The sequence below is a fragment of the Cyprinus carpio genome, chromosome B15 (assembly GCF_018340385.1).
Source record: "Cyprinus carpio isolate SPL01 chromosome B15, ASM1834038v1, whole genome shotgun sequence".
Classification (NCBI taxonomy): Eukaryota; Metazoa; Chordata; class Actinopteri; order Cypriniformes; family Cyprinidae; genus Cyprinus; species Cyprinus carpio.
This window is the reverse complement of record NC_056611.1, coordinates 27899662-27913100: the sequence shown is the minus strand read 5'-3', so window position 1 is coordinate 27913100 and position 13439 is coordinate 27899662. Positions and strand designations below refer to the sequence as shown.

Below are 13439 nucleotides of genomic sequence, written 5' to 3'. Positions count from 1 at the left end.
GATCAAGTGAGATTTATACTAGAGAATAATGACTAGAACAAATCTGGACAAAGATCATGTGACCTCAGTGTGAGTATATGAAGTCAGTCTGAGCTCCACTACTGTATATGAAGATTATGAATGCTATCCACCCCATTTTAATTCTTAACGAACAGCAAATTAAAGAAATAATCCATTGGATTTGCACACGAGGCTTGAACGTCTGTTGACTATATGAGCACCACATCCTCATAAATAAACATGTTCTGGATAAAAGATCCACTGAATCATGTGTTGGATAGATCAGTCGCTCCATTTGGCTTCAGACCTCACATATTCACTCCATGAGCTTGATTATAGAGTCCATTTACTAACAACTCCTTGCAGATCTGAGCTGATCTATTGCTCTGGGCACTTCTGTTGTTTATGTTACTATTTATTTATTATTTCTCTTAGCTATCTGTCACTACATGAATGGGGCTGTGTGTGTGTGTGTGTGTGTGTATATATATATATATATATACACTGTATGTATATGTATAAATACAGTATACGGTGCTGCTTGAAAGTTTGTGAACCCTTTAGAATTGTCTATATTTCTGCATAAATATAATCCAAAAAATCATGAGATTCTCATGCAAGTCCTGAAAGTTGTCAAAGACAACCCAATCAAACAAATGAGATGAAAAAATATACTTTGTCATTTATTTATTCAGGAAAATGACCCAATATTACATATCTGTGAGCGGCAAAAGCTTTGTAAATCTCTAGGATTAGCTGTTAATTTGAGGGTGAAATTAGAGTATATAGAGTAATAGTAATAGCAATAATAATAATAATTAAAAATTAAAATTAAAATTAAAATTAATAATAATAACAACAATAATAATCAATATATATTTTTTTGTATATTAGTAGCGTGTATTCTCAACCTGAAAGCTAGATATATTACCTCCAATAATGTATTTGGGAAAGTTACAAGGACAGTTTACAGCTCAATTTGACATTACACATAAAAGGCTTATGCTCAAGGTCCTGACACTAAAAAGTGCTTGTTAGAAAAATAAATAAAAAATATTTTTTTTTTATTAAAAAAAATCATCACATTAATAATTGTATTTAATAAATAAATGTATTTAACATAAATACAAGGTGCTTGTTAGAAAAAAATATAATGTATTTCTATTATTAAATGCAGTGCATTAAATTAAGTTCATTGAATCATATTTTTTTACGAATTAATGTATTTAATTAGCTAATTAATTAATTTATTTAGAAATAATTAATCCAGTTAATAAAAATAGAATTATAACAGAATAGAAAAGAATAATGTAATCTTTTTTATGATACAATAATGAAACACCATCCTTATATACATACCTTTAAAAATAAAATAAAATATAAACAAATAAATATTTTTTTTTACATTTTTGTAATACTGTGGGACTGTGATAACATAAGTGTTGTTGGTTCATGGGTTCCCAGGTTTGAGTCTGATCTGGGTTATGTCACAGCCTCATTCCCTCTCACTCTTTCTTTCCTGTCTGCACTTCACTGTATTATTAAAATAATGGCAGAAAGCCTTCCAAAACACATAACAATGTGTGTGTAAGCTAATGCATCAAGGAAAAGTTGGAAACACTGGGCTAAGCACGAGCCAAAAACACATTCTCAACTAATGATGATGATGATGATGATAATGCTGCATCTGGCCTCTAAAGTGAGATTTAAAATAAAAGCAAATGAGCAATAAGATTATATCATCTCTGTCTTTATTACGACACCCTCATTTTTAATCTAAACTGAATGAAAGCAGATCTCTTCTCTTCTTGTAGGCTCAGTTGAACGGACTGACTGGACAGATCATCATAAACAAGACAGACGGCTTGAGGAAAGACTTCGACCTCGACATCATCAGTCTGAAAGAGGACGGCATGGAAAAGGTAAAAGCAGAAAATAATCCCGTTTGCATGAGCAGTATCTGTCTAAACTGATATCTGTCATAAATGTCAAATTTTTCTTTTCTTTTCACAAGCAGTTTATGGAAAGTGGTCATTTTAACAAAGTGTGGAAGAAGGTTTGTATTGAACGTCAGAAATGTGACATTTGAGTCCCTTTTCTCCTTACAAAACATATCATGATATTTCCTAAAAACCATAGTATTACCATGGTACTTTTTCCATTTATGACCCTCAACCTGCTAATACCTCTTGTGCTGGTTTCTAGATGTTATTGGTGTCTTATATACTCTCATGTTGGCAAGCTCATGGCTCAGTTATGGATTATACTTAGTTTTACCACTTATTTATAATTGCACTTAATAAACTTAATTTATTTCCTTTTCTAACGCTGTCAAACTCTCAGTGGGTGGCTCTAAACCAAATGCTACATAAAGCAGCTAAAAGCTCTGCATCCATTTATGAAATATCCCATCACTCATAGAGTCAACAATGCAGAGAGCTCATTTTATTAAACATCTGTTTATGAGCACTAATCACACGGCAAGTGCTCAATTTGAGGACTCTCTCTTAAAGCACATTTTACAACGCTCCCCGTGACAACAGCTATCAGACAGAGGTGACGTAGCGTAGAGAATGAAGCTACTGCGCTGCACAGAAACACACAGACCATCTCAGAGGAGTGACTGCTTGCGTTGTGGATTTACATTAATTGTTCATGTAAAAAAGGCAATGATAGAGCACTTGGTTTGTACATTAATATATGTGGTAGATTACTCAAAATACAGTCAGTTCTCAGCAGTTTTAAGGCTTTCTAGATATGTTTTCTCTGTGTTTCTATGTGTTTTGCTCCACTAAGTAATGCAGTTGTGCTGTATACATTTATTCCCATTTTTCCCTTAATCCTTTTATTGTCTTTTTTAATGACCCTATTAGACCTAAATTGCCAAAGATGAAGTGTGTAATTTTGTGCTATCTATCTATCTATCTATCTATCTATCTATCTATCTATCTATCTATCTATCTATCTATCTATCTATCTATCTCTCTCTCTCCCTCTCTCTCTGTCTGTCGTTCTATCTATCTATCTATCTATCTATCTATCTATCTATCTATCTATCTATCTATCTATCTACCTATCTATCTATCTCTCTCTCTCCCTCTCTCTCTGTCTGTCTGTCTGTCTGTTGTTCTATCTATCTATTGTTCTATCTCTTTAGTTACCAACAATACTGTTTTAAATCACAGACATGTGAAAATTGTACACACATTCTCTCTAGTAAATATTTAAAGAAAAAGTGCGTCATCTTTTACTCATTCTCAGGTCATTTAACTCATGAAAACATGAGGATGAGTAAATGACAGATTTTTTTAATTTTTGGGTGTATTATTCCCTTAATCTGTCTTGTAGAATAAACCCTATTCGGCATTAGAACAATTCAACTATTTGCTCATGTGGTTCTGCATCTGTTTAGATCGGTGTGTGGAACTCAAACACCGGCCTTAACCTGACAGACAGCAACAAGGACAAAAACACCAACGTCACCGACTCCATGGCCAACCGCACGCTCATCGTCACCACGATTCTGGTAGGAATCAACCAATGCAGTGCATCAACAAGACCATCCGCCTGTAACTAACAGTACTTTTGCCCCTGCAGGAAAACCCATATGTGATGTACAAGAAGTCAGATAAGCCTCTGTATGGGAACGACCGGTTTGAAGGCTACTGTTTGGATCTCCTGAAGGAGTTGTCCAACATCCTGGGCTTCTCCTATGAAGTCAAACTGGTGTCCGATGGGAAATACGGAGCTCAGAATGACAAAGGAGAGTGGAATGGCATGGTCAGAGAGCTGATCGATCATGTAAGTCTAATGATTAAGAGTTTTGTGGGTCATCTGTCAATCATTTCAAATGGATTTAAAGAGTCAAGAGGGTTCCCATGAATTAATTCTCACTGGCTTCATTTCAGGTGGCAGATTTGGCTGTGGCGCCACTCACCATCACTTACGTGCGAGAGAAAGTCATTGATTTTTCCAAGCCCTTCATGACTCTGGGAATCTCGATCCTCTACCACAAACCCAATGGCACCAATCCAGGCGTCTTCTCCTTCCTGAACCCGCTCTCTCCGGACATCTGGATGTATGTGCTGCTGGCCTGCCTCGGGGTCAGCTGTGTGCTGTTTGTCATTGCCAGGTAAAATCCATATCATTGGACCGGTTTCATGCTTTTGATGTCTTGTTGGATTGTGGTTAATTAGCTCTGGTTTTACTGCCCAGCAAATGGCCAGCTAATTTTCTAAAAGTCTTTATTTTGCAAATTTCAATCATACTTCTATTTGAACATTTGCAGTTAAAATATAATTTTTAGTGACGTTACCTTTTTTGGCTTACACCCTAAAAACATGTTTTGGCTAAAAAATTTAAATAAAATAATAATAACAACAGTTTGCATCCATCTTTTTAACTTGAAATTAATAAATTACATTGAGTTAGTAGAGTTTAATTTGTAGCATGAACACAATTGTTTGAATTGGTTACCATTCCAACTAAATAATAAACAGGTATTAAAAAATAGGCTAGCTATATAAACCGTTACTTCTACCTGATTTGTTTGCATAAATTTGTATCTTCAGGTCGATTCAGTGATGTTTAATAATTTAGATTTACCATTTTAGGTTACCATTATTTCAGTATAACACCTCATTTCCACATCTATTCTCTTTATTCAGTCTTATGTAAAGCATACTGAGAACTAGAAATCTAATGGCCAATTTTCAAGTTATCAGGACAACTTAAGTTATTTTAAAAATTAAATTAATGCAGAAATTTTAGTTTAAATTACACACAATGTATGTTGATGTAATGATCAACATTATGTCGTCCGTTAGAACTCATCAAATAATATTGGCAACTTAAAAGATTTAAGTAAAACAATAAGACTTTTACAATTTTAAACTTATAATTTAGAATTGTCAGCTTGCAAGCATGTATTTATTTAGCTTGTTTAAACAGATGCCCTGAATTTGTTTTTTAAATGCATCAGCCACAGTGCTTATTTGTGTCCATTTACAGTATGTTGGTGTGTTGGTGCTGTTCTGCAGGTTCACCCCGTATGAATGGTACAACCCTCATCCCTGCAACCATTAATAAGATGTTGATAACAACAACACCACAATAAACAACATCTTTTTTTTTGTTTTTGGAGCGCTTATGCAGCAAGGTATGAGATTAAACACACATGGTTTCCTACTTTAGGGTGGCCAAATGTGTTGAAATCTATGAAAATGTCTCAATTAAACTCTGAAAATAGTGTCAATGTGTGCTCTCAATTTCATTATGTTATCTTCATGCATTTTATATTATATTATATATTGTAAACAAACAAAAAAAAAAACATTCTGGATTTTTACAGCATTTTAACCATTCATCTGTTAACTGGTTGAACATTTGTCATGGTCAGGATCGGAGTTGATGCCCAAGGCTTTGTCCACCAGGATTGTTGGAGGTATCTGGTGGTTCTTCACCCTCATTATCATCTCGTCCTACACGGCTAACCTGGCTGCCTTCCTCACCGTGGAGCGAATGGATTCTCCCATAGACTCGGCCGATGATCTGGCCAAACAGACCAAGATTGAGTATGGTGCTGTGAGGGATGGGTCCACCATGACTTTCTTTAAGGTTAGGCAACTCGCTTTGATATTGTATTATTATTAGTCTCTACAAGCAAAAAATCAGTCTGTTTAACATTTCATGCAATATGTGGGTGGTTTGTGATACATTCATTTGGCACTGAATTTAGACAGGTGGTTTGAGGTTTGATGGGCAAACAGCATTTACACCTTCAGACACAAAACCTGTGATTTTACATGCACAGATTGGCGGGACACGGACCTCAGCCAGCAGGAAATACATGTACAGAGCGAATTAAAGCAGCTTATAGAGAAAGAGAGCATTATGAGGACATCTGTCACAACACTGATCTAAACCAGCACAGCAAAGAAGGATTTCATGGCAGAAATAAGACATAAGCACAGAAAATCCAGTAGTTAGATCAGCGTACTGTAAATTTATTCACAGCTATAACATGAATTTTGGCAGAAGAAATACTGTTCATCCTCTAAAAAAAACCTTGAAATTTGCACTATGGCTGTAAATAATTTCATATGGTTTTAGGAGTGGAGATTATGAATATTCTCTTACAGAAAACAATAGTTTTGGCTTTTAATTCTGATTATGAAATGATAGTTATGGTCCTGGTGCTGACTGGTGATCAATACATTGCTTTAATTGTGCTTAATGTGCATAGGTGGGTAGTAACGAGTTACATTTACTTCGTTACATTTACTTGAGTAATTTTTTTGGGTAACTAATACTTTTGGAGTATATTTAAAGATGGGTACTTTTACTTTTACTTGAGTAAATTTTGGGGGGAAAATCTGTACTTTTACTTCGTTGCTGTGATGCTCCTCTCGTTACTTTATCTTAATGCAATATAAATTATAAATGCTTATAAACGCCGTCTACTTTTCTCTGGGCAATGTGCGATGCTCTTTCGCGAATGATTCATTCTTTTGAGTCAATTCTGTTCAAAGGCTTGATCAAACCAGTTGGCTTACCAGTGAATTGGTTCGTGAATCACTTTGAATGATTCGTTTAGTTCCCGCTGCGCGCACGCACTGAGCGTCTGAAGCGGTTCACTCAGAGTTAACGTGGCTTTGGATCTGCACTGAATTGAAAGCAAATCTGCAAAGGCTATTGTTTGCTTGCGATGAAGATCTTTATTAGACGAACACCTCGTGTGCTGTCTACGGTTCAACAGGTATAACTTAGGCTACACTCGATTACAGTACACGATACCACTATGACATTAGTTTGTTGTAGGCCTAGGTGTAACTTATAATAGAGGCGTCATGCCCATTCACGTGCCCCCTCAGATTTTTGAGCCAAGTGGATTTTGAATGCAGCTTCCAAAAGAAAAAAAAAAAAAAATAATAATAATAATAATATTGGCTGATTAATATCAGATCTGCGTTCGCTGGCTGGCGCTGAGCCAGAGACAGACGCGTTTTTACAGCGCTGCACATTATAACCAATCACACAAGATTCTGTTGAGCTTATGAATGCAATGGGCAATCAAAGGTGTACCGATGAGTCATCGCTAAAATGCTGGTGCTTCCTTCACTCGCTCGCTGACTGAATATCTCTTTCTGGCGAATTCTCTCATAAGAAACAACAAAGTGCAGATGTGTGTACGAATCTGTAAATAAGATCTTGATATCACAGTGTTAACAGTTTCAGTGATTTTAATGGGAGTTTTTGAGAGTGATGGCACTCTAGACTGTCAGTGAAAATGTTCTTTGATAATGTAAATGTTCTTTGCTCTCTTTCTGTACATTGAAAGATTAGTAGCCTAACTTACAACGTTTTTTATATCACATTAACTTTCAATGTTATATTTACATTTAATATAAAGATATGAAATATAAAAATATGTTATGGCATGACACCCATATCTGTTACTTAAGTAAACATACTTAAGTATAATTAAATGCATATTTAATAGATTACATTATAAGGCTACTTTGACCATCGCATATTATCTAACATAATCTATGAAGGTGAGAATCGAATTTTATCTATATATCCAAATAAGAATAGACTATAGATATTCAGTATATGACCCAAAGTAACTACTAACTAACTACTTGAGTAGTTTTTTTATCCGATACTTTTTTACTCTTACTCAAGTAACTATTCAGACTAGTACTTTTACTTGAGGAAATATCTCTATAAGTACTTTTACTTTTACTTGAGTACAATTTTTGGGTACTCTACCCACCTCTGTTAATGTGTATATCAACCATATAATAAACAGCTTAGTTTACATGTCATCTATAGATCTACTTATGAATCTTTATGAATTTGATTAATAAAATAACATTTTAAAAATACTTAAATATATAATACAACCTTATCTTAGTTCTTAATTAGATGATTCAAAACTGTAAAAAAAAAAAAAAAAAAAAATCATAATCATAAAAACAAAAAAAGGTTAATGAACTAGGCTAATTTCCAAATAAATACTAATTCTTTAATGATTAACAATTGTTGTCTTTTATCATATTAGTGTTACTGAAATTTTATAAAAACTTAAGAGGATCCTGATGGCCAGTGATATATTTTATATTTTATTATTAAATTTTATTTTATTATTTTATGTTATTTTAATTTATGTAATTTATTTTGATTTTATTTAATGTGATATTGTATTTTATTAATGTATTTTTTTATTTTATTTCATGTTGTGCAATGTTATATTGTATTATTTTATTGTATTGTAAGTTATTTTATTATTTTAATTTATTTTTAACTTCAGTAAAGACCGTCACAGACCTTTAAGCAGCTCCTTGCATTAATATAAACATTTTCATTATATACTATATATATATATATATATATATATATATATATATATATATATATATATATATATATATATATATCTTTGGAAATTGAACCCATGGGCTCTACTATAATCCCATCATATATCTTTCACAGAAATCAAAGATCTCCACCTACGAGAAGATGTGGGCGTTCATGAGCAGCCGGAAGAACACGGCGCTGGTGAAGAATAACAGAGAGGGAATCCAGCGTGTTTTGACCACAGATTACGCTCTTCTGATGGAGTCCACCAGCATCGAGTACATCAGCCAGAGAAACTGCAACCTCACGCAGATCGGAGGACTCATCGACTCAAAGGGCTACGGAGTCGGCACTCCTATTGGTACTCTCACATAAAACTGTCAAAATTTATCAAGAATGTTCAAGTAATGATACAGCTTTTATTATTATTAAATGTAAAATTAACATTAACAAAGACTATTAAATGCTAAAAAGTTTTTTTTTTTTATTGTTAGTTCATGTTAAGCAATAAAAACAATAAGGTAGATGCTAATAATGGAACATTTATTGTAAAATATTACCAATAAATCATTAATAAATATTATTAGTTAATAATGTTATTTATTTATTAAGTTAGTTAGTTTTTGATTTTTATCTTTTAGTTGAAGGAACCATAATTTGGACCAGTGATATTTTGCAATGTTTTATATTCATTTGTATTTTTATTCATAATTTTGTTGTGTGTTTTTTGTCATTTTTAGTAGTTTTTGTTTTTTATATATGTCTGTATAGTTTTTATTCATTTTTATTTCCATTTTGGTCACTTTAGTACATCAAGTTTAACTAAATTAAAATTAGAAATGTTGCAACTAACTAAAATGAAAAGTTTTTATATTTTATATTACATTTTTGATTTTAGTTTGAGTTTCAGTTTTAGTTAACCATAATAACCCTGAATTGAACTAAACAAACATTACAAACCTTAGCAACACGCTGAAATAAATTAATGTTTATTTTATTTTAAGCAAAATGTTTTCTTTTATAGTTTTAGTTAACATTAATAGCGCTAGGTTTCTCTCAGGTTCCCCGTATCGTGACAAGGTGACCATCGCCATCCTGCAGTTACAGGAAGAGGGGAAGCTGCACATGATGAAGGAGAAGTGGTGGCGAGGGAACGGCTGTCCTGAGGAGGACAGTAAAGAGGCCAGTGCTCTGGGAGTGGAGAACATCGGAGGAATCTTCATCGTGCTGGCGGCCGGACTCGTTCTGTCAGTGTTCGTGGCCATCGGCGAGTTTATCTATAAATCCAGGAAGAACCTGGACATCGAGGAGGTGAGTGTGGGACAGTGTGAATGGCACAATAAATACTGATGGAGCTGATGGACATCACAGGACTTCAGAGGACGTCAGTGGGAGTTTTATAATGTACTTTTGCTCCTCGACCTTCTTAAAACCAGATATACTCTGACTAAACAACACTTAAATGATTTCAGCCGTGTGAGAATTGGTGGCGACATTGGACGCTGAGTCAACTTTTTTTAAACATTTTTCATTTTCAGAAGGACAAACAATAAGACAGGAATGTAAGTTTGCAGTTCAACTACTACACCAGTTACTGTAATGTAGAGTAGTTCACATCCATGTAGTGTCTATTTAGATTTAAAGACTTGAACGTTTTATTCTTTACAGACATATTCCTCCTTAATTTATGACAAGACATGTCTGTGAGTTTTATTATAGGTGATGTGTGTAATTTTTCAATGTTAAAATGAGTTAATTATACATCATTCATTCATAGGTTGATTTTCCCGAAGAGTGCAAAACAACATTATTCTGTTTTATATTGTTTTAAACATTACAATTTATTGCAATAATGGGGAAGTCGGTGTTTAAAAAAAAAAAAAAGAAAGAAAAAAGGATACATTTATTTGGAAAAATGGGTTAGTTTTATGTCTTTTTTAGTAAAAGCATTTTTATAGTAAAGTCTTCACATTAATTTACGTTTACTTCTGGCTACTTTTATCAAGAGCATATTAACTGAGACGGAGAGTATAGCATTAAAATATGATCAGTTTCTCAAAATGGAGCTTAGAGCAGTTTCTCATTGCATAGTAATGATGATTAATGTGTTATTTTATGCAATGTTACTCTGTTTTAGCATGCATGAAATGTCAAATATTAGATGGGAAACCTGTTTGAAAACCATTTTTGCATTTACATTTGATGATGTAGGAATTACATAGGCCTACTTCACTTTCTCAAGACTCATTCTGACTGTCTTAGCCTTTCTCTTATGAAATGACTTATTTTATTCAATGACTGTGGGTAACATTTGTCTTAAAACTGTTATATGAACCCTTTTTTAATAGTGAGCAAACATGTCTACAATGCAGATTTAACATGCATAACCAGCATTACAAGAGTTCTCCATGAAATTGAAAATGTTGAGCGAAGTGACAAAATCATAACTGAACAGAGCAATGTTTCATATGCAGTGTGATGTGGATTTTGAATCTGCGCAACACAACTAAATGTTTGTCATGGCTCTTTTTGTGGTTGAAGCTGGTTACGACAAAACCTCCGATTAACGGGCTGGTTACATTTTATTCAGTCTACAGGTGCAAGTTCATTTTTTCATCATTTCTGCTTTTGTATTGTTTGACACTTACGAAAATGCATATAAATATTTTATCACTTTGAAATTATTTCTTCATGAGCACAATATATATATTCCTTGGTTTCTTGATTAATTTACTTTTTTTTAATCATTTGCTTCTTGTAGTTTGATAAGTGCTTTAAAGAGTTTTGGCACACAGAGTTTCTTTCAGGAATGGATGTCCAGTTTTCTGCGTCTGAAAATGTGTTAATTGAATTCAAGTATTTTATTATTGAACCTCTTTGAAACAGCATTAGGATTTCTTTTCCTTCTTTGATTAAAGTTGCAGTATGTAACTATTTTGCTTAAAAATGAACAAAAATCAGTTACTGAGCAAATACAGTTACCTCGATTTGCAACGGTGTCGGGTCCAATTTCGCGGGAAATTGGCGTCTTCGCGTTTTTACGACACATCAGTAAACACAAAAGTCTGTAGCCTTTTTACAACGGCTGCTTAGAATTTAAGCGTCATCTCGATGGCTGATTTAAATTGGTAAAGTTCTTCACAACAATTATCATTAACATCTGGGGAACCTGTGTGAAATCTAAGAAACCTCAAACTTTGCATCGGCCGTAAAGAGAAAGCGCAGAAGCCTGTGCTAAAACGAGAGGAAATATCGGCGCGTGTTTTGAGAAGTGGCGACAGCTCCAAGATCCGAATTGACTCATAAACAGGTAAAACATTTGATTTTAGTGGCTCTGTGGGCATATAGCTAACATAAGAACACTTGATTGTTTGATTCAGATATCTAGCATCCTTTGTTGCTGTTGTTGTTTTGTCGTTTTGCTGTGATCACTGAGGTAAACAGCATTTACTTTCTGCTAGCAATGTATGAGAGCTTAAACTGACTGAGCAATCATTAGAACTAAACGTCAGTGACGTGATTTATTTTAAAACGTTTACGTTTTTACTTGATCGTAACAAAGCAGCAGTTATGTTACTTACTTGTTCAGGCGACATTTTTGTAGAATATAAGGAATTTATGTGGATGTACAGTAACAGATGCGCTCTGATGAGGCGATCAGATTCATCCGCGCACAGGAGCAGTGCCGAAGCACAACCCTCGTAAAAAATAACTCCGCAAGTTACTTGCGTTTTTATGTTTCAAACAGAGAGGGCGATATTTCATACAAGTCATACAAGGTGTTTTTTTTTTTTTTTTTTTTTTTTTTTTTTTTTTTTTGAGTAACAGACTCAATGTCCCAAATGCTTCAGCACGCATTACACACGTGAACCAGTGCTGTTTTCATTTTTAGGTGAACTATTGCTTTCTTGTAAACCTTTACAAGCTTCTTTTTTTTTTTTTTTTGAATAATTGAAGAACAGGTGACCATATGGAGGTACTATGGAGCTTCTTTGAGTGCTTGACATCCCTCCGCTGGTTTGGTAAAGTCCTCCTTGAACCCTCTGATATCTGCAGTGAATGTGCCAGTTTTTGTCAGTTTTTCACTTCTCATGTCTCACAATTTCCATATGATTATGATCGCTGGCTTCAGGGCTCGGCCCATCAAAAGAATCATTTCTGAGTTCATAAGATGCCTGTGAAATGATTCCATGCAAATGAAGATCAGATCAGATGTCTCATGTGCAGTGTGTGTGATTTCTGCCTCCCATCAAATGGGATTTTAAGTCAGAGAAGACCAAATGGAAAAAGTCTTGCAGTCTCATTTCTTCCACCCTTCATAAACCTTGAATCTGTCCATGAGATGAAACTTAAGGTGAAAACAAACATGTCAATCTCCACAGATCTGGGTAAAATGTACATGCTTTTTACACAGATTTTTAAAAATTTATTTCTTTAGGGACGAAAAAAAAAATAAATTGAGTAAAAGATTGCTTGCAAATATAGATGCTTGATCTAATGCACAAATGTTCAAACATTTTTATTTGCTATAAGTAACCTTTTGAAACCTTTTAAAAATCACTTTTTTCATCATAAACAATATAAGCTCATTTTCACACATTTTTTGTGTAGTTACTGAATAAGGCAATAGTATAGTATTGCTTTGGAAAATCATAATTATGAGATAAAAAGTCATAATTACTATAGTCAGTCAAAATTACTACTACACGCAAGACAGCCTAATTTAAATAAAATCAAAATGATGACATACTGTTGTAATTGCGAGTTTAAAAAAATAATTGAGATAAGTCATAACTGACATAAATTGAAATTATGACAATTATGTAGTCTTTTTATTTTGAAAATTGTCATAATTATGAAATAAAAATACTACTGGTGACAAAAATTCTGAATTAAGACATTATGACATTAATTTGTGAGATAAGATGTTGAAATTTGACTTCATGTCATAATGCCTTTTTATCTCATAATTCTGACTTTTTTGTAGTAAGACACTGTCACAGAGCATCTCTTCTGCTGAATGACAGTATGAGCTGCACAGAAGCTTGAAAGGAGCTTTAGCATTAATCTGCGGTTGA

The 13439-nt window shown here is 33.7% G+C and overlaps 1 pseudogene; it reads left to right on the top strand.

Moving 5' to 3' along the window:
- The window catches only part of LOC109058625, a 33290-nt pseudogene extending 22248 nt beyond the window's left edge, over window positions 1–11042 (top strand).
- The last annotated feature ends 2397 nt before the right edge of the window (window positions 11043–13439 follow it).